This window comes from Anastrepha ludens, chromosome 3 (assembly GCF_028408465.1).
Source record: "Anastrepha ludens isolate Willacy chromosome 3, idAnaLude1.1, whole genome shotgun sequence".
NCBI classification, from domain to species: domain Eukaryota; kingdom Metazoa; phylum Arthropoda; class Insecta; order Diptera; family Tephritidae; genus Anastrepha; species Anastrepha ludens.
The window spans coordinates 110,936,925-110,955,940 of record NC_071499.1 but is presented as its reverse complement, the minus strand read 5'-3'; the positions used below and the strand labels follow the sequence as shown (position 1 = coordinate 110,955,940).

Genomic DNA, 19,016 nt, shown 5'->3' with positions numbered 1-19,016 from the left:
GAGTTCCGCAAAAAGTTTTTTCATAAAATTAACGCGATTTAGTGGCTTTTGACCACCTTGAAACACATTATGGGTATAAATTATATATGAATTAATGAAAGCTATGTTTAAAATTCCGAAAAATTGACATAATGGCCATCTGTTAGTTTTTCTTCAACAGCTCATAACACTGCACATCTGATCGAATGTATCAACTCCTCCTTTGGTACTATTATAAAACTCCACCATGTTGGGTTTATTTGTATTGGAATTGATAGTGCCCTGTTCGTTACATGAGGATAAAAGATAAACCATTTTTTTTGGCTTCGGCTTATACGATAACAATGTTAAGTTGCTGTCGTAGCAAAACATGGCCGAACCGCACTTACGACCCTTTTTTTCTTTTAGCTGAACTGGAATTTCTCTTTTGTTTGACCGAAGAGTGCCGACAATTGTCAAATTGTATGGGCTCTGCACTAATGATTTTGCCAGAGGTATTGAAGTGAACCAGTTGTCCATTGTAATATTTCGGTTTGAGCCATGTACAGTTTTCGTAAGCTCTTTCACATAGAACTCTCCAAGAGGCATTGTAGTATTGTTCGAATTTTTGCCCAAATATGGAATTGCGTCCACCATATACTTGGTTCCACTATCACATAACATCACCATTTTAATTCCATATTTGGCAGGCTTATTCGGGATATACATCTTGAAACTGCACTTGCCTCGGAAAGCCAAAAGCTGTTCGTCCACTGTAAGGTATGGACCAGGACTGTAATTTTCCCTGCATTTTTTTACAAACATTTCCCATATTTTTCTGATGGGTGCGAATTTATCACCCATTAATTCCCTCCACAGATAAATGCGTATCTTTTTTAACAGCGGTCAACACCAATATACCCATAACTGCATATATTTCATTTGCATTTGTGTTACGTCGTTGTGTCTGATCCGTATTTGCTAGTAAGATTGATTGGCGTTGATTTATTTCAACATTTGTCCACTTTACAACTTCGTCGACGATATCTCCTGTTATGAACAGTTTGAAACAGTCGAACGGATCAATTAGGTTTTTACACTGACGGGTAGGCCCTCGACTTTTATGTACGATATTTAGCCCATAATGATGAGTTGTACCTTTAATTGATGACCATTTATGACCATTTTTCCCTCGAAGTATAGTTTTCTCACATGTAATAACGTTATCTTCATCCTCATCAGTTGCTTCATCTGATGAGCTGGTGTTTGCAACGAAATCCTCTTCTTCAACTTCTGTGTCACAACCTATTTCACTGTCATCGCTTTCAAATTCATCGTTGCTATCACAACAAGAGAGAAATTTCTCAATTTGTTTATCTGTTAGTGATTGTTGATTAGCCATTTTAGAGTTACGATAAAATTATTCGTACTAAAAAAGTATTCCGTCAAAACTGGAAGTTACACAAACGTCATCTTTCGTCATTTTGACTACGGCAAAAAATTATAAGCGAAAAAAAAATACTTACAATGTGCGTTGTTTGCTGTACGTCTTCGTCCACCAACAGCTTCTAACCAACTAACGCTATCAGAAAAATCAGACCAAAACAATCTAAAAAAACCGGTTTTAATTTTAAAATAAAATCGCGCGTAGTCATTTTGACGAAGGATGACGGAGCAGGGTTAACCCTGAGAGATCTTCACCTGCACTTCAAACATTTAAATGAATTAGCTGCTATAAAGACTGATTAATACGGTGTATGGTGTGAAGCCTAGTCTAACAGCTGCTTAGAAAATATTTCAATCAATATCTAGAAAGTAATTTTTTTGTTTTTTCCTTGTTCACTCCGCACCGGAGCATAGAGCCTCGAGAAGACTTTTCCATCGTACACTGTTCTGGGCAGTTGTTTTTGCACCGTCCCACTTGATGTCGGCATCTGCCAGTCTACGCAGCATATACCTTCTCCATGTATTATTTGACCAACCACGACATCTGCTCTCTTGCAGGTTCCAATCCATTGCGATTCTCGTTATGCTATCTGACGGTTTTCTAAGCGTTCCTCATTCATTAATCTTCACAGCCAGTCGTGCCCAATGGTGTTCGGCCAGCCTATTCTACAGATGATGCGGAGGCATTTGTTGACGGAAGATTGTAGCCTCTTCGTGATGGTGTTAGAGACCAGCCATATTTCACTTTCGTCCAACAATACTGACTTCACACATGAGCTGAATATTCCCAGTTTCGAGCGTCTAGAGATTTGCGATTTGATACTGCAGTTGGCATCTTCATCTGCTCCGCCGTCTTCCATGATAGTGCAACCGAGTTAGCAGAAGCTTTCGACAAATTCCATCGGCCTATCGACCACCTTACGTCTTGTTTATTGAGGTTGACTCTCTTAGCCTGGGTCTTGGCGATGTTGACCTCCAGTCCGACAGTGCGTGCCCGCGTGACTCGTCTGTTCGCCCTCGCTTGCATGTCATTGAGTTTGTAAGAGAGGAGGCACATGTCGTCGGCGTAGTCCAGGTCCTCACGATGACTGGTGACATTCATGCGATGCCTCTTTTGTGTGGCTTCAGTTGGCTCATGACGTCGTCTAGGACGATGACGAAGAGAATGGGAGAAAATATGTTGCAAGTATACGAAATCTTATTATTTCTCTGAAGAGCATACGAAATCTTATTATTTTTCCCAGAAACTCTTCGATTCTGAAAATTTAATTAATTTTCTGCACTCCACTGGTGTAACCCTCCTCCAATTGGTAAACTGTCAATCGCCTCTACCCGCTTGACATTGCGCACTAATGACGTTACTGTCAATATTGACATTACAGACGTCACATGGGTTCGTTGATATTAGCGCCACTTGTACACGCGACACAGTGCCGACTTTTGATAATCAAAATGGCCAATTAAGACAATAGCAACGAAAAAGAGGGAGAAAGGTCTAATAGCCAAAAGAATATTTGGCTGCCACTCAAGGATTGGAAGTAATTTTCGCAGCCATAAAAATGCAATGAAGGGTCGCTAAGAAGAACACTGATTGCACAAGTCAATGATGTTTATATGTATACAGGGTGACACAATTCGATTGTGGCTGAGTTTATAAGAACCACAGTTCGTCCTTCAGATATTAGATTCTTTTAAGCAAATGCAACGAAAGCGTTTAAGGTTAGGTCTTCAAGGATTGAAAGCGTGTGACTTAAAATATACAAAAAAATTAAGCAAAAAGAAAGGTGTTAATTTTTTCCTTCAAAAATGTTACACGAAAATTTGTAAAGGTTGCTCAAAAATATATAATATAATAAAATAAAATTAGTGCGTCTTTTGCTTCACAAATCAGTAATAAAAAAATCACTTTGAAACGTTGCGCTTTAACTGCCTCACCCTGTCCATACGTTTACCACTAACGCAAACACCCCTAATTTGTTGCGTTTGCTAATGTCAAAGTTATTGAATGATGCTAAATATTTGTTGTCTTAGGGGTGTCACAGCGCGGTGAGCGGCAAATTGAATTGAAGTAAGAAGTGCATAAAAGTAATTAAAATCACAGCAGCGAAATTTTGCCACTGCGGCATTTCTTGTGCTTTCTTGCGTCATATTGGCAAATGGATCTATTTACAAAATACAGTATCTGGCCAACGGAATGTGAACGATAAGAAAATATTGCAAACACTAAATTTGGCTAGGAATGAAAATTAAAGTCCTAGGGCATATTGAATAGTTATAATTTTCATAACAATTTTTTTTAAATTCATATAAGTAGGGTTGTTTTTAATATTTTGATACCTTTCCTTAATGCTTCCATATACTATACATATATATGTACGAGGGCGGGTCAATAAGTCCGTGACTTTTTGTATTTCTGATTTCTTTACTGAAAAAGAAATACTGCTCCTGTCAGTTGACTCCTGTCAAAATTTGAACGTGCTGCGTCAGTTAGTTTGTGTTTTTCAGCTACCTTTATCAGACTACCCAGTAATTCATAGTCAACCACAAACGCAATCGTGTAATAACTTCACAGGAAGGTTTGGCGTTGTTTAATCGCAATATGGAGGAGTTTTTGCGTCGTTTTGCAACCGTGGACGAAACATGGATCCATCACCCCACATCAGAGACCAAACAACAGTCGAAGCAGTGGGTTTCTAAGGGTGAATCGGCTTAATAAGCACACGAAATTCAGTTTTTTCCATTTTCTCCTCAAATTACTGGGTAGTCTGATAAAGGTAGCTGTAAAACACAAACTAACTGACGCAGCACGTTCAAATTTTGACAGGAGTCAACTGACAGATGCCTGTTGACAGGAGCAGTATTTCTTTTTCAGTAAAGAGGTCAGAAATACAAAAAGTCACGGACTTATTGATCCGCCCTCGTATGTTTGCACGCACAATTTTTATTCTTTCTGTCGCTCTATGTAAGCAAGTTTTTATAATTTCTCGAGATTTTGCGCCATTTTCGCACACATTCGAGATGTCAGTCCCGAAATCCCGTCAATTCGGGAGCCGGAAAACGTCTCTTCTTTCTCTCATAAAATGTATGCGTCTCTCGAAATGTTTCATAACTTTCGCACACATTCGAGACGTTAGTCCCGAAATCGCGTAAATTCGGGACCCCGAAAACGTCTATTCTTTCTCTCATAAAATGTATGCAATTTTTTAGAGTCTCTCGAAATATTTCATAATTTTCGCACACATTCGAAACATGAGCCCCGAAATGCCGTGAATTCGGGACCCTGAAATTCAGGAATACTGGTGCTAGTCGAAACTTAAAAATTTATAAACATGAATTCATATTTGATTTCATATTTTAATCCAGAATTTATAACTTTTTTTAATTCGTTGAAAAAATTACCATTAATCCAAAATACGAAATTGTTTCACTTCTAAAGTCAATATGACTGTGATGCATTGCTGGTTTGAATACATATTCCACACTTAAATACAATTTAGGTAACATAAGTCATAAATGTCCATGCGAGTAAATTTCATTGAGAATTATTTCCTCTTCTTTGTTATTTTATTAAGGGGGTAGTATGGTATTTTTTTTTTTTTAATTTTTTTTTTTTTTTTTTTTAAATTATTCTATAACATCTTAAGATTATTGTGTGAAAGTTTGAAGTGCATTAGAGTAAAATTGACAAAGACACAAAGGATTAAGTATCTACCTCTCCAACCGGATTTCACGCTGCCGAAAATCTTTAAACGCGTTTTTCTCACACTTGCCTTTTTTACGGTCGGTGTCCACTGTAGATTCATATCTACTGCACCGATTCTTTTCAAATTTGGTTTTTTTGTTTCTTTACTTTATTCACGAGGTAATGACGTCGAGTTTTTTTTTTTTTTAAATTTTGTCATATTTTAAAACAACAAAGTTTTCAAGTTTTTTTTATGAAAAATCGGTGTTTTGACTTCAAAGCGCTTTAAAAAATTAAAAAAAAAAAAAAAAAAAAAAATTCGACGTTGTTACCTGCGAAACTTTATTAGCTGATGAAATCAATTTGGTTTTTTGATTTTAGTTGATCCAGTAATGAGTTCTGAGGGACAAACTTTTTCATGAGACGTCCGCGAAGATTCGCTGCCACCAACTCATTTCTTCATAAAAATCAATGAAAATTTCACACAATATTCTTTAAATATGACTTTATAATGAAGTAATTTTAAAATTTTGAATAAATCAACTGTGTCGACAAAAAAAATTTCGAAAAATATGCTTGTTTTACACCGAATTAACCATACTACCCCCTTAAAAAATAGGTAACATTGGCACTGGTTGTGTTTTTCGACTAACATTAAATAAATACTAAAATTAAAAATAATAAATAAATAAATTAAAAAGATTGAGAACTGTTTGTTACTTTGAAATAAATAATTAATATTCGAAACGTTTCCATTAAAACGGAATTCGGGATCACGAAATTACATTAAAATTATATCGAAATTGCGGGAAAGTAAAAGAAGCAAGCAATTCTCTAGTTTTATTAATCCCGAAAGTTCGGGGTATTTTGAATGTAATCTCGTGATCCCGACTGTTTTTTTTAAAAACACGTTTGGAATATTAATGGCTGGTTTTGAAGTAATACAAGCAACAGTTCTCATGTTTTATTAATGCGGAAATTTTGGGATCCCGAATTTTTGTTTTACAAGATCGCTTCGAATATTAATTGTTTATTTCAAAGTAAAACAAGCAAACAGTTCTTAAATTTTATTAATCCCCAAATTTCGGGATATTTTTATTGTAATTTCGGGATCCCGATTATTTTTATAAAAACGTTTCGTATACTAATTGTTTATTTCGAAGTAATACAAGCAAACTGTTCTCAAGTTCAGTTAATCCCGAAATGTTTAGATATTCTTAATGCAATTTCGGGATCATGAATTTTTTTATATGAACGTTTCGAATTTTAATTGTTTAATTTCGGGATTAATAAGAGCCGCTGATATTCACATTCATACTACAAATCGTTTTAAAATTATTACTACTTTCCGTTAAAGTAGGCACAATAATATTCTGCCGAGCTTAAGCCTCACGAAATTTCGGTCCACAGCAAATCTTCAAACCAAACTTAGCTTCCTAAGTGAGTTTTTTTATTAACACTTTGGGGACGAGTGCCGGCACATAGCCGCCCAAATTAGTTCGTAGCTGCAAGGCTCGCCACGTCCGTCGTTCTGAGCGATAAGATACGCATGGGTATAGTAAAAGAGTCACGTTTTCGTTCAAAGACATTAGAAGCAATTAGAGATGAAGTCTTATCTTCCTTATAATGTAAACTTACGATGTGAGATGACGGTTGAGTCAGAACGAATTTCAGTTCTTCGATTCAGTCTTTCACTGTCTCTACCAGAGGAACCAGTAGGTTTTTTATATATTTTATCCTACGCAGGATGACTAAGCGATCTAGAGATGATACGTTAGTTAGTGACAGTTCTGACGAATATTGCTTTAAATCTGATAAGGCGGAAAATGACGGCATTAATTCGTCAAGTGGAAGTGAAATCCGTGCAGTAAGCCATCCACTCAGGCATTGCAACGTTAACAGTGATAGCAGTTTGTTTTAAATAAAAAGTCTTAGGTAGACATATTAGAGAATTCTATCATTTTTGCAAAAGTAAAATTTTAAAAGCCTTTTGCTCAATGATCCTTTTTTTTTTGGCCGGCTGGAATCATAACTCAAATAAATATTTACAGATTTACTTTAGCATTTTAGAGCAAGCCGAACGGATTTTGTTGTAATAAAAACATCTTTAGTTATATAAAATTTAATACCTCTTATTTTGGCAAAAATTTGTATACAAAAATTTTCATATGTAAAAAAACTTTTTTGTTGTTCAAAGCTAAGAATCATATCCCAATGAACGAATTTCATTTCACGTCTATGTGAGGCTTTTTACTTTTGCGGGCAACCATAAAACCTTCCCTAGGCTGATAAATGTACGAGAAAGCTTACCGGCGACGAATGGATGTTCATCATACACCGGGAAAACTGTCATTTTTTTGTATGCATTAAAAAAAAAATTTTCACAGCATAGACACGTTTCCAGGGCAAATGATTTAAATATTTTGGGCATTGCCAGCAATTATTATAAAAATGATTTTGTCCGCATGCTTATAATAAGTCGTAAACTGAAAAAGAACTTTAAAAAATAATTTTAAGGGGGCTGCTCCTCCAGCACTTTCAAATTTTCCATTTTTTCTTCGCCTTATAAATTTATTTACGATCTAAAGAATATCTTTTCAATGTCTTAAGATTAAGAGCAAGGCGAATCTATTAAAGGTGGTTTTGGTAAATCAGCTGATTTGTGTTTTTTCTTCCCCATGTCCATGAGGATGTCAGCATAGAATAAAACAAGGCGAATTAATTTTTTGTTTTCTACTTTGTCGTGAGAATCAAACGTACAAAACATTTTTGTTGGTCTTGTGCCATCATCACCTTTAATAAATGCGCCTTGCTTAATAGAAAGTCTAAAAAGTCCCTATAGAGTCAGTGAAGTGATGAGTGTCGAACGAAAGATGAGTAAGAACGAAAACTTTAATTGCGTTTTTCTCGAAAAGCGTTTTTTCCGCGCTGTTGAATATAACTCAAAAAGTAATCAAGATATCAACTTAAAATTTTACAGGGATATTCTATGACATATTGGCCTTTGCTTGTACCTCAAATTTTATATTAATTATCACTAAAAATATTGTTTTGATCAATTTGTTTATAAAAAAAGGGTACATGTTTTTTTTTTCACTTCAAATTTTAATTTTTTATTTTTTTTTTGGTAAAAAAAGGTAAGTGCAAAGCGGAATAACTTATTTTAAGGAAAATTTATTATTATTAATTATTATTTATTAGATATATCAAAATGCTTATATCTAAATATAGAGGAGTACTAGCTGCCAGGGCTTACGACTCTTTCTTTAAGTATATAATACCTGTGTTGATTTAGTTCGAATTATGGAGTTTAAATAATCTTTATTGACTTACATTGTTTCAGCAAGTTATATATTTTGTGAATGTTTTTAGAAGAAGGTTTTTCAAGAAGTGCGGAGGGTTTAATGTCGCCAAATATTTTGATCCTGTGGCTTCGGAGATTAGGGCATTCATCTAGTAAGTGGTCGATCGTGGAAAGTGATCCACACCAAGGACATGTGTTTTTGGGTTTCCCTGTGAGGAGGTGTTCGTGTGTCAAGAGGATGTGCCCAATGCGTAACCGTATAAAGGTAGTGGTTTGGCTCCGAGTGTTATTATTTGGAAAGTGGGGCTTTTGTCCTGATGGGTTAACTTTGCCGTACCAGGATGAAAATTCTTTCCAATTCTAATCTTTCTCACTTTGAATATACCTATGCAGCAACGGTCCTAATCAAATCGTGTTTTTCAAATGTTGCAAAAGTAAGGCAGGGTTGGAGATGGATTTGTTTGGCGGCCACATCTGCTGCCTCGTTACCTGGGATCCCAGCATGACCCGGGACCCATAATAAGTTGATCTTTTTGTGATGAGTTATTAGTGCTGCTTTATATTTTGAATTAGACTACTGGAGGTGTTTACGCTTTGGAGTCCACTCAAGCATGATAAACTGTCTGTGCATATTACGAATTTCTCCTTCAGTTTTGTCGCATATTCAATAGCAATTTTGATTGCCAGTGCTTCGGCTGTGAAGACTGAGGTTCCACCGAAAAGCCAACGACCTGATATGATTAACTCTGTATTGGAAACTACGGCGAATGTGGCAACATTATTGTTTTAGATCCATCTGTGCAGATGAAGCTCCAGTTGTCTTGAGTATACTTTTCAAATTGTTCGCGAAATAGAGCTCTGTAAACTTCAGGACTAGTTTAAGGAAAATTTGTTATCTGCTTGATTTCAGTTGATTATAAATTAAATTAGCCACGTTTGCGCAGCTGTAGCTTTTTTATTTTTTATTTCAAGCAATATTTTTTTATATTCACTCAAACATGAGTATTAATATGTAATTTATTTTAAGATAATAAATACTCTCAGTTTTTTGCAATAAATTATTGGAAAATCGTTGTCTGGAGGAGCTGCCAACCTTAAATTTGGAATTTGTGCAGTATTGATAATTATGACGTTAATAGAATAAATAGAAGTGAATAAATACTTAGAAACTCGTTTTTTAAGCTTTTCAGCAAAAATAAAAATTATTTAGTGGGTGCAAAATTTTAGGGAAACCAAATTTTATTATTTTTTTGCGATCATAGCTTGGATCTCTTGAGCGCTGTAAGTTTAATGCTGAGTTGCCTTTAGCTCTTTGAGATAATATTTAAATACGTACAGTGAATCAGTGAGGTATGGAATACGTCTTTGTTTTTGCTGCAAAGGCCCAAACAAAAATATTTTCCCACATTTCGTCTTCATTCTTCATCGCACCGGGTTTTGTGGTGTCGTCTTTAACTTTTTTAGTAATAAATTCCATGAGAAACCTTTACCGTTCGCAATTCGTTGCACAGATCCTGTAACAAGTAAGAATGTACGCACACGCATACATATATACGCTCGCTAGAGTGTTGACTTGCATGTTGACATTTGTATGCATTTCTGTCAATATAATTTCACTGCTGTGCAAATGTACGTGAATGTGTGTGTAGGTGTGTTGTCGGCGCACATCGTTTGACAGTTCATTGACATGGCATTGGCATGCGTTGACGCAAGCAAAAAAACCAAAAGCAACAAGAAAACGAAAACAGTAACAAAAACGGAAAGCAGCAAGAAACGTTGAATGAGAATGCAGAGGCAAAAAATGTAAATAAAATGTTGTTGTATTTGGTGAGTATTGCAATATTACGCTTCGGTTTTTACCTATTTTAAAATTTTTTTTATTTTTACATTTTTGCTTTCATATCAGCGGTTCTGTTTGTGTTCAGGCTTTTGTTCTGATTTCTGTGTTATGGTTTTTAAGTACATAGAATTTTTTTTTTGCATTCTTTTGTGTTCGATTTTTGCAAACTCCGCATTCTCGCACGCGTTTTGCGCTGTTATCGCAGTTGTTACCGAGTTTTTTTTTTTGTGTTTTGCTGCATTTTATTTTCTGTTTAGCAGTTTTTGTTATTAGCCACTGGCATGTAGGAGAGGTACATTTTGAATTTGTGTACTCGCTGGCCCATATTCCGAGAAAAGCTATAAATTTTCGAGTCGCAATTATTGAAAAGTTCAATGTTTTATTAACCTTTTTTCGATTTCATAACAATTTACATACAACAGTCAGAAGTAGTTTATTGAGCACTTGAGCTTGTGTATATTTACAGTGATGGATAAAAGTCTACAGGCACCACTTATTTTCGTTGGCTTGAAAGTCCAAAGCGTTTATTGCCAGGTGTCGGCCACTGTTATACGAGGGCACTAACAAAAAACCCAAAAAAAAAAGAATTAAAAAAAAAAATTTTTTAGTTTTTATTTTTAATCTTCAGTACTTTTTATTTTCTCCACATAATCACAATTAATTTTAATAAATTTTTTTAAACTGTAAATCCACTGTTGAAAACAGTCGTCAACATCGCATTTTTGCAGTTTCTTAAGTTCAGCATTAACCGCATTTATTATCTCTTCAGACTTGTCTTCTCTCAAATTTTTCTTACTTTTTGGCAATAACCAGAATTATTCGGCACCTGATCCGGAGACGGTCAATGCGTAAAGTAGAACCTCTGCCGGTTTGTTGATTTGTAGAATGTAGTCCTGGCGTCCATCAGCAGTTGCTGCTTTTGCCACGCTCAACACTTTCCAGTCATCTGTCAGCACGTCCATGTTTTGTCTTTGTAATAGTCGCAGTGCATTTTCCGGTTTGACCACGCGCGGAATGAAAACTTTTGCCGTCGGTATTGAGAGGATGCAGCTGGGATCAATAATTTAAAATGATGCCCCTTCCCACAGGCCTTGAAGCGTTTTTACTGCTTGCTTTAACCATGTGAGCGTAGGGTCATCCTTGCATTTTATAATACCGACGCCGCTGAACTATCCTACTCCGTGAAATGCTGGCATGGGTTCGGTTTTGCGTCCATTTTCGTAAATAGGTTTTCCAGTAGCTTCATTTCCACTACCTTTCACCGTTTCTGCAACATTCGTCCCAGTTTGTCACTACGGTCAGTGAGTGCCACTATAAGATATTTCTTGGCAATTTCACTGGCCGTTGCTGCTGCTTTTGAGGTCGTAGATCTTTCTTCGTCTCTGTTTTTCGGTCATTTCGTGCTTGTGCTTCTGCTTTTTCGATGTCATTGTGGTCTCGCTATCCGCAGATCGCTGTCTCTTAATGGCTAGTTCTTCTTCAATTTTGTTCGCATACTTCGGATTGGAGGTTGCAAACTGTGTTTTTGCTGCGTAGAAGGCTCGGCCATTTTTTATTTCTTCTCTGGCCCAAGCCAACCGTTCCTCCTCTTGATTCGTCAGGCTGGACTTGCTACGAAATCGATCACAAACTTTGACCTCTGCCTTGTACCAAGCTTTGGCCTTCAGCTCCTCCTTATCGGGCTTGATTCTTGGTCTGTTCTTGTTATGCGAAGCAACCTCTTCCTCAGCTATATTTGTGCTCTCGACGCTTTCGTGGTCTGAGTCTTCGTGGACAACGGCGTACTTAAATTCATCTTTCTCGTACGACCACCTGCTCGACGAGGCGAGCGCCGGCCTGGTAAGCCCCCTGGCTGCAAACCGACCAATGGGCACGGTGCCGCATAAGGCACTAGATTAGGGGGTGGGCAAGAAAACACCACGAAGTTACTTTTCACTTTAGCAGTGGGAGCTGGCGCCCTATTGTGGCGTAAGAAGTAGCGATGCAGTTCCTTGTTTTCCCTATTTTCAAGTAAATTTTTGAATACGTTTCGTATGCAGTTTTCAGTATATCATTTGGAAGTTACTGTCTGAGAATCACTAAAAATGCTTCTCGACGCTCATTTTCCGACGAATCCGGTATCTAGCCGCCCCAGCCTGCGAGGTTTACCAATCTGTCCTCAGTACTGGGACTGGCTGCTGGATGAGCACCGCTTGGCTTGGGCCATTGGCTCCTTCGGGCCGTTCAAGTCGCCTGGTCTTGAAGGCATCATACCTGCCCAGCTGCAGAAGTCTGCGGAGGTGTCATGCCGCTGGGTGGGCCCTATCTATGCGAGCTGCATGGCCAGGGGCTATATACCGGGACCTTGGAGGGCGGTGAGGGTTGTATTCATACCCAAGGCCGGCAAGAGCTCACATGTCTCGCCCAAGGATTTTAGGCCAATCAGTCTCTCATCTTCCTTGCTGAAAAACCTTGAGAGGCTGATTAACCTACACATAAGAAGCGGAATTCCTCGGAGGCGTTTGTCGCATATCCAACATGCTTATTGAAAGGGCAGATCAGTGGTATATGCCCTGCACACAATTGTTAAAGACATTGAGGAATTTCTATTTCAGAAAGAACTCGCAGTTGGTGCCTTCTTCGAGATCGAGGGGGCTTTTAACAACGTTCTTCCGGAGGCAATCATTAAATCTCGGGGTAGGCTGGGGGTTGGAACCGACCTTTCCAGGTTTATTTACAGAATGCTTAGCGACAGAGCGGTCGTGGCAGAGTGGGGCGGCGTCTCTCTCCGTCGGCAGGTGCGCAGGGGCACGCCGCAAGGCGGTGTTCTCTCACCATTTCTCTGGATCATCGTTATCAATGACTTGCTGGAGGGCTGGTGAGGACGGGCTGTAGGATGATTGCCTACCCGGACGATGTGGCATCAATTGTTAGAGGAAAGTTTACGATTTAATGCAGGGGTATCTGAACGTAGCTGTTCGATGGGCAGCGGACTGCGGCTTATCGGCGAATCCTCTTAAGACGGAGCTCATTCTTTTCACGAGGAAATATAAAATACCCAGAGCTCAACTCCCTTCGATGGGGGGTGCTCCGCTGGTGCTTTCTGACAAGGTGAAGTACCTAGGTCTAATCCCTGACAGTAAGCTAACGTGGAAGCCCAACATTGAGGAAAGAGTAAGGAAGGCAACAATCGCCTTGTATGGATGCAAGGGCGCAATTGGCAATAGATGGAGACTCTCACCTAGAGTTGTTTTCTGCAAAGAGCTCCCCATCAAACTCACATTCAGGCTACCGGATCACTGAAGTGTGGCCGCAATTAAGCAGAGGTGGCCGCAATTACAGAAGTAGCTGACTGGCTAGTTACTAGCGTAATAACTATTAAGAAGGTAAATACTTACTCCGATAGCCAAGCGGCAATTAGGGCCGTAGGCTCTATTATGGTGCACTCGAAACTGGTCAGGGAATGCCTGGTCTCTCTCTCGATTGCATCAGAATTCTTCGATATAAAGATAATTTGAGTACCTGGTCACAGTGACATTGCTGGAAACGGCGGTAAGGGACCTGTGCGGTGGTGTGCCTGCGAAAGGAGAGCATCGGGATCCCCTTGACAACCTGCGCTCTACTCCTGGAAGTATGGGCTTTGCACCAACTACGCGAGCGCTGGGTAAGTACACGAACGTGTAGGGTCGCGAAGTCCTTCTGGCCACGTTTGGATAGGAGGCGTTCGAGGGATATTCTGAGGATGACGAAATCTCATCTCTCAAATTTCATGGGCATCCTTACGGGGCACTGCCCGCGGGGTACACATGCCGTGAGACTTGGAATCACTTCGAGTCCTTTTTGCGTCAGCTGTATGGAGGATGAGGTGGAATCATCTCAGCACCTGCTCCTCAGCTGCGCAGCTCTCGCGGGACTAAGATTCAAGCATCTTGGTTCTCACTTCTTTTCTGCGCCTGCTGATATAGAGGGTCTTGATAACAAACAACTTATGAACTTCATCAGCAGCATAGAGAGGTTAACACAACCGCAGACCAGTCACCGTTCATAGTCCACAAACACTCAACCCTTCCCACCACTTTCCCTTTCGTCCTATCATCCTTTTCCTTCACCTCTTTTCCCCCCTCTTGCAATGGTATCACAAAGGATGAACCAAACTCTTTCGTCCAAGTGGGCCCACTCTCTGGGCAACCATCACTACCTAACCTAACCTAACCTACTGTCTGAGAAGAGTCTAACGGATCAGCAGCAACAATTTTTGCTCAGGTAAACCGATGCCATCACTTTTGCTGCTGGCATTTGTATCTGGCTTTTACAGGTAGATTTGCTACTTTCGCGCTCCATACCATGGACTGTATTTTGGTTTCCGGGTCATAATTAAAACACCAAACAATATTCGCAAGCATTCACATTCAAGCCCAATTCAGTACCCCCATCATTTCCTGTGTTCGACGATTTTGGGCATCCTTCTCGAGGCTTGTCTTTGGCAGAAAAATGTCCAGTGCGGAATCTTTGATACCACTTACAATAGTCTTAAAAGATGGAATGTCGGTTTTATATTCAGTTTGATGCTCATTGAAAATTTCCACAAAATTGTGTTGGCGTCGAAAGCCGTAAAATATTGAGTACGAGTAACGAACGATTTTTCTGAAGTTTTAAATGAAACATCGTAAGACTATAACAAAACTAATGGCATTTTAAATTTTTTCAAAAAAGTAAAAAAATACCACCTGCTTATTGAACTTTTGCTAGTCGCCTCGTATTTTCTACATTATTTAGGTAATACTGCAGTCTTTCAGTGCAACAAGTTTTGGAAGCCGTAAACTTAAATTTATTGCCATCTGAATAACAAAAACCAAATACAAATGAGAATAACTTTGAAAAACATTAACGTGCACCGCATTCTTCTTTTAACAAAAAAAAAAAACAAAAACAACAAAAAACAACAAAAAAAATAAAATTTTATTTATTTATTTATTTATTATTGTTTTCTAAAGTTAACGACTTAAATGCTGTAAAGAAAGACTTCTTAGATATACTCTCAGACATAGCTCGTTGGGGCGAAGTCTCAGGTGCTAAAATCTCCATTAAGAAATGTAAAAACTTCCATATTTGTCGCAAACATGAATGTAATTATTTTAATTTAGATCACAACGATATACCAATTTTCAATACAACTAGTCTTAAGTTTTTGGGTACAATTTTTGACAAGGAGCTAACATTTAAAGAATATTGTTTAGACTTACGAAAGCAACTGGCTGTCAGACTAAGTATAGTTAAATATAATATTTATCATCAAAACGTTGTTTAATTAACCAATCTACTCTTATAAATGTAACCAAAGCTCTTTTACTGTCCGAGATTGATTTTGGTTTCCCGATGTATGGCAATGGTGCGAGAAGCAACATTAAGCTTCTGTATTCCGCATATCATACGACCGTTAACAGGAGCATACGCGCGTTTCCAAAATCTCTGATAAAATTCGGTTTAGTTGAAGCTGGATTACCGTCAATAGAAGAAAGATTTGATGCATGTCTCATGAAACTCATTCCAAAGTTATTTCTGTGCAACAACAGCACTTTATATGAAACAGTGTTAACCGAACTTCAGCGGAAAAAACGCCAAAACGGAAATCAACAATTGGACTTATCATCGACTTGGCTAAAGAACTTGGCATATACTCACCAGTAATCTCAGAAAAATAAGAATTGCCGCCCTGGCACATGAACAAGTCTTTTTTCATCTTGGAATTAGAAAAATTCAATAAAAGTGCCACTAGCCCAATAACCTATCAACGCTTATTTTCAGAGCTCACTAACCCTCTACTTGGCGAAACTGAGACAAGTACGTCCTTCGCAGTCGTGGATTCTTCGGGGAACACTGTCTCAGCAGGCATCCTTCCCCATTTTGCCTCTGTTTACACAGCTGAAGCCACAGCAATCCTGAACGGGATCATTTCTGTTGAAAACTCAAATCTTAAAACAATAATATGCACGGACAGCAGGTCAACAATAGCGTCAATACTGAATATAAGAAATAAAACTTATGTTATTTCCCAAATTCGCAACAAACTGATCGGCAATAACAACAACATAAAATTAATGTGGGTACCAGGCCACGCAGGCATTAAAGGGAACGAAATAGCGGACGAACGAGCTAAATTGGCCGCCATGGAACCGCTCAAAACATTTAACAAGTTTTCTAAAAAATACTTCAATAAATATGTACTCAATTACCTGTATCAAAAACAATTGGTTACATGGGGATCTACACAGCACCAATACGCTACATTTAATCCAAACAGGCTAAAACCCGACTATCCATCTTACTGCCGATGCAATGATGTCAAAATGTTTGTTCGGCTACGGCTTGGGCACACGATTGCAAGCCACTCCTATATATTCAACAGAACTAACCGGCCAAAGTGCCAGCACTGCCCTACATTACCACTAACATCAATTCATCTTCTCGACAACTGCACACAATTTTCCACAGTAAGGAGCAATATTTTTAGGGACCAAATCCCATCATCACTATTAAAAAATATATGCTACGAAAATATTATAAAAATATTAGATTACTTAGCACAGACCGATTTAAAGAAACTCATTTAACTATTGTAATTTACCATAACTTTACATAGTTTGCCTGTAATTAATTCATAATTCATTTTATAACAAATCAGAGAGCCGAAGGTCCTGGCAGCCAGTGCTCCTATTCTCGTGTTAAAATAATTATATTATTATACCACGTTTGTAAATAAATATTGTAAATAAATAAATAAAATTTTAAAACTTTATATTTTAAACTGAAATGTTTAATGCCTTAAAGCTGCTGTCCGTCGGGTAGTTAAAAAGCCATTATTGGTGAATATGTTCGTACCGTTTCTACTGAAGACTTTTATTTCAACAAAAATCAATAATTTTATCAATAATCTAGTCAAGTAAATATTTGCCGGTGCTGTTTACAACCTATTTCCGCCTCTCGATCAATTTTTTGATGCCGTTCCACCAAATTCCTTTGTTATCGAAGGTATCGCCCTTCGGATGATTTGACAGAGAGCGAGAACGATGGTAATCGGTCGGTGCAAGGTCCGGAGAATACGGCGGAGTGTAGACTCCCATTCGAGCTCCTGGAGTGCGGCTTCGACGACTTGTGCAACATAGGGCTTGCAGTTGTCGTGAAGGAGTATGGTTTGACCATGTCGATCAGTTCTTTTCAGTCGAATAGCTTCATTCACACGGTGTAGCTGGGCTATGTAGCATTTTCCAACTGGTTTGGCGACCGTTCGCCTTCACAAGCGATTCGAGATGTTCTTCATCGAATTCAGAAGGTCTTCCGTTTTTCCGCTGCGAGACGTATTATCGACGATCAAAGTCACCATTTCTTAACTTTGTCAACTATTTCCGGGCTGTAGACTCACATATGACACCTTCTTCATATACTTGGAAATGTCCCGGTCAGCTTCGACAACTTTTTGATCTCGATGAAAAACAAAGAAGAACAGGAGTCGAAAATGTTGACTTTTGCCTCCTGGGTATTCCGTTTCTAAGCCTCAAAGCCTCTGTAAAACTAAATCCCTCAAACATGAAATTAACATAATTTTGTAGAGCAGAAAAAGTTCTATCTTTCAATTCTTTGCTAAACAGCAAACAAATCGTTGTAAAATGAAAGAAAATATAAAAACGCTATGAACTTATTCCTCAACCCAATATGTTTGTCGTGATCATGCCCAAGCATGCCTCTATCAATTGACGCACAGCATAGATTGTTTCTGGCGCGAAAACGGTTTTGAGACGGTTTTCACGAAAATCATCCTGCAAGTAAGCGCTTTGGGTTAGTGTTGTTGTAGCGCTGAATAAAACTTGAATACCCAACGAAAGAATCCATAAAAGGGTGTTTACTTTGCGTCCAATTGGAGGAAGAAAGAGAGAAAGAGAGGACCAAAAAAGAGATGGCTTGATGACGTAGAAGCGGACTTAAAAGCGATGAACGTTCGTTATTGGAGGAGGATTGTTGATGAAGCTATGGTCCACCACAGACTGTGAAGCTAAGAGAGAGAGAGAGAGAGAGAGAGAGAGATGAAGTCAACAGTCGTCTTTGTCTATCTCATCTAACTGCAGGTCCAGGACACATTTGGACGGGGTAGTATCAAAGGGAGAGGGGCATTATAATAGTGGAGGCGAAGACTTGATAAACTTAAGTGGTTTGAAAAAGAAAAATGTGATCTTTTGAATTATTTGGAGAACACATGAAGAAGAAAAAATCATCTAAAAATGGCTGGAAAATTCAGGTCGATAATCGATAGAATCGATAGAGTATAGCGGCCGCCGTAGCCGAATGGGTTGGTGCGTGACTACCATTCGGAATTCAGAGAGACAACCCGACGTAGGAATCTCGGTGAAAGATGAAAATTAAGAAAAAGTTTTTTCTAATAGCGGTCGCCCCTCGGCAGGTAATGGCAAACCTCCGAATGTATTTCTGTCATGAAAAAGCTCCTCATAAAAATATCTGCCGTTCGGAGTCGGCTTGAAACTGTAGGTCCCTACATTTGTGGAACAACATCAAGACGCATACCACAAATAGGAGGAGGAGCTCGGCCAAACACCCAAAAATGGTGTGCGCGTCAATTATATATATATATAATCGATAGAGTAAGGACCGCTTAAGGAAATTATAATAAATATTTAAATATTAAAAAAGAGGAAAAAAACGAAAAAGAAGAAAAAATCACCAAAAAATGGCTGGAAACTGCAAGCCGATAAAGCACAGACCAGCTTAAGTCTATGCCTGTCCACAATTCGCTGCCA

General features: G+C 38.4%; 1 long non-coding RNA gene across 2 annotated transcripts in view; it reads right to left on the bottom strand.

The window, feature by feature from the left end:
• The window catches only part of LOC128858784 (uncharacterized), a 59,648-nt gene that overhangs the window by 20,837 nt on the left and 19,795 nt on the right, over positions 1-19,016 (bottom strand). The gene's annotated exons all lie outside the window — the stretch shown is intronic.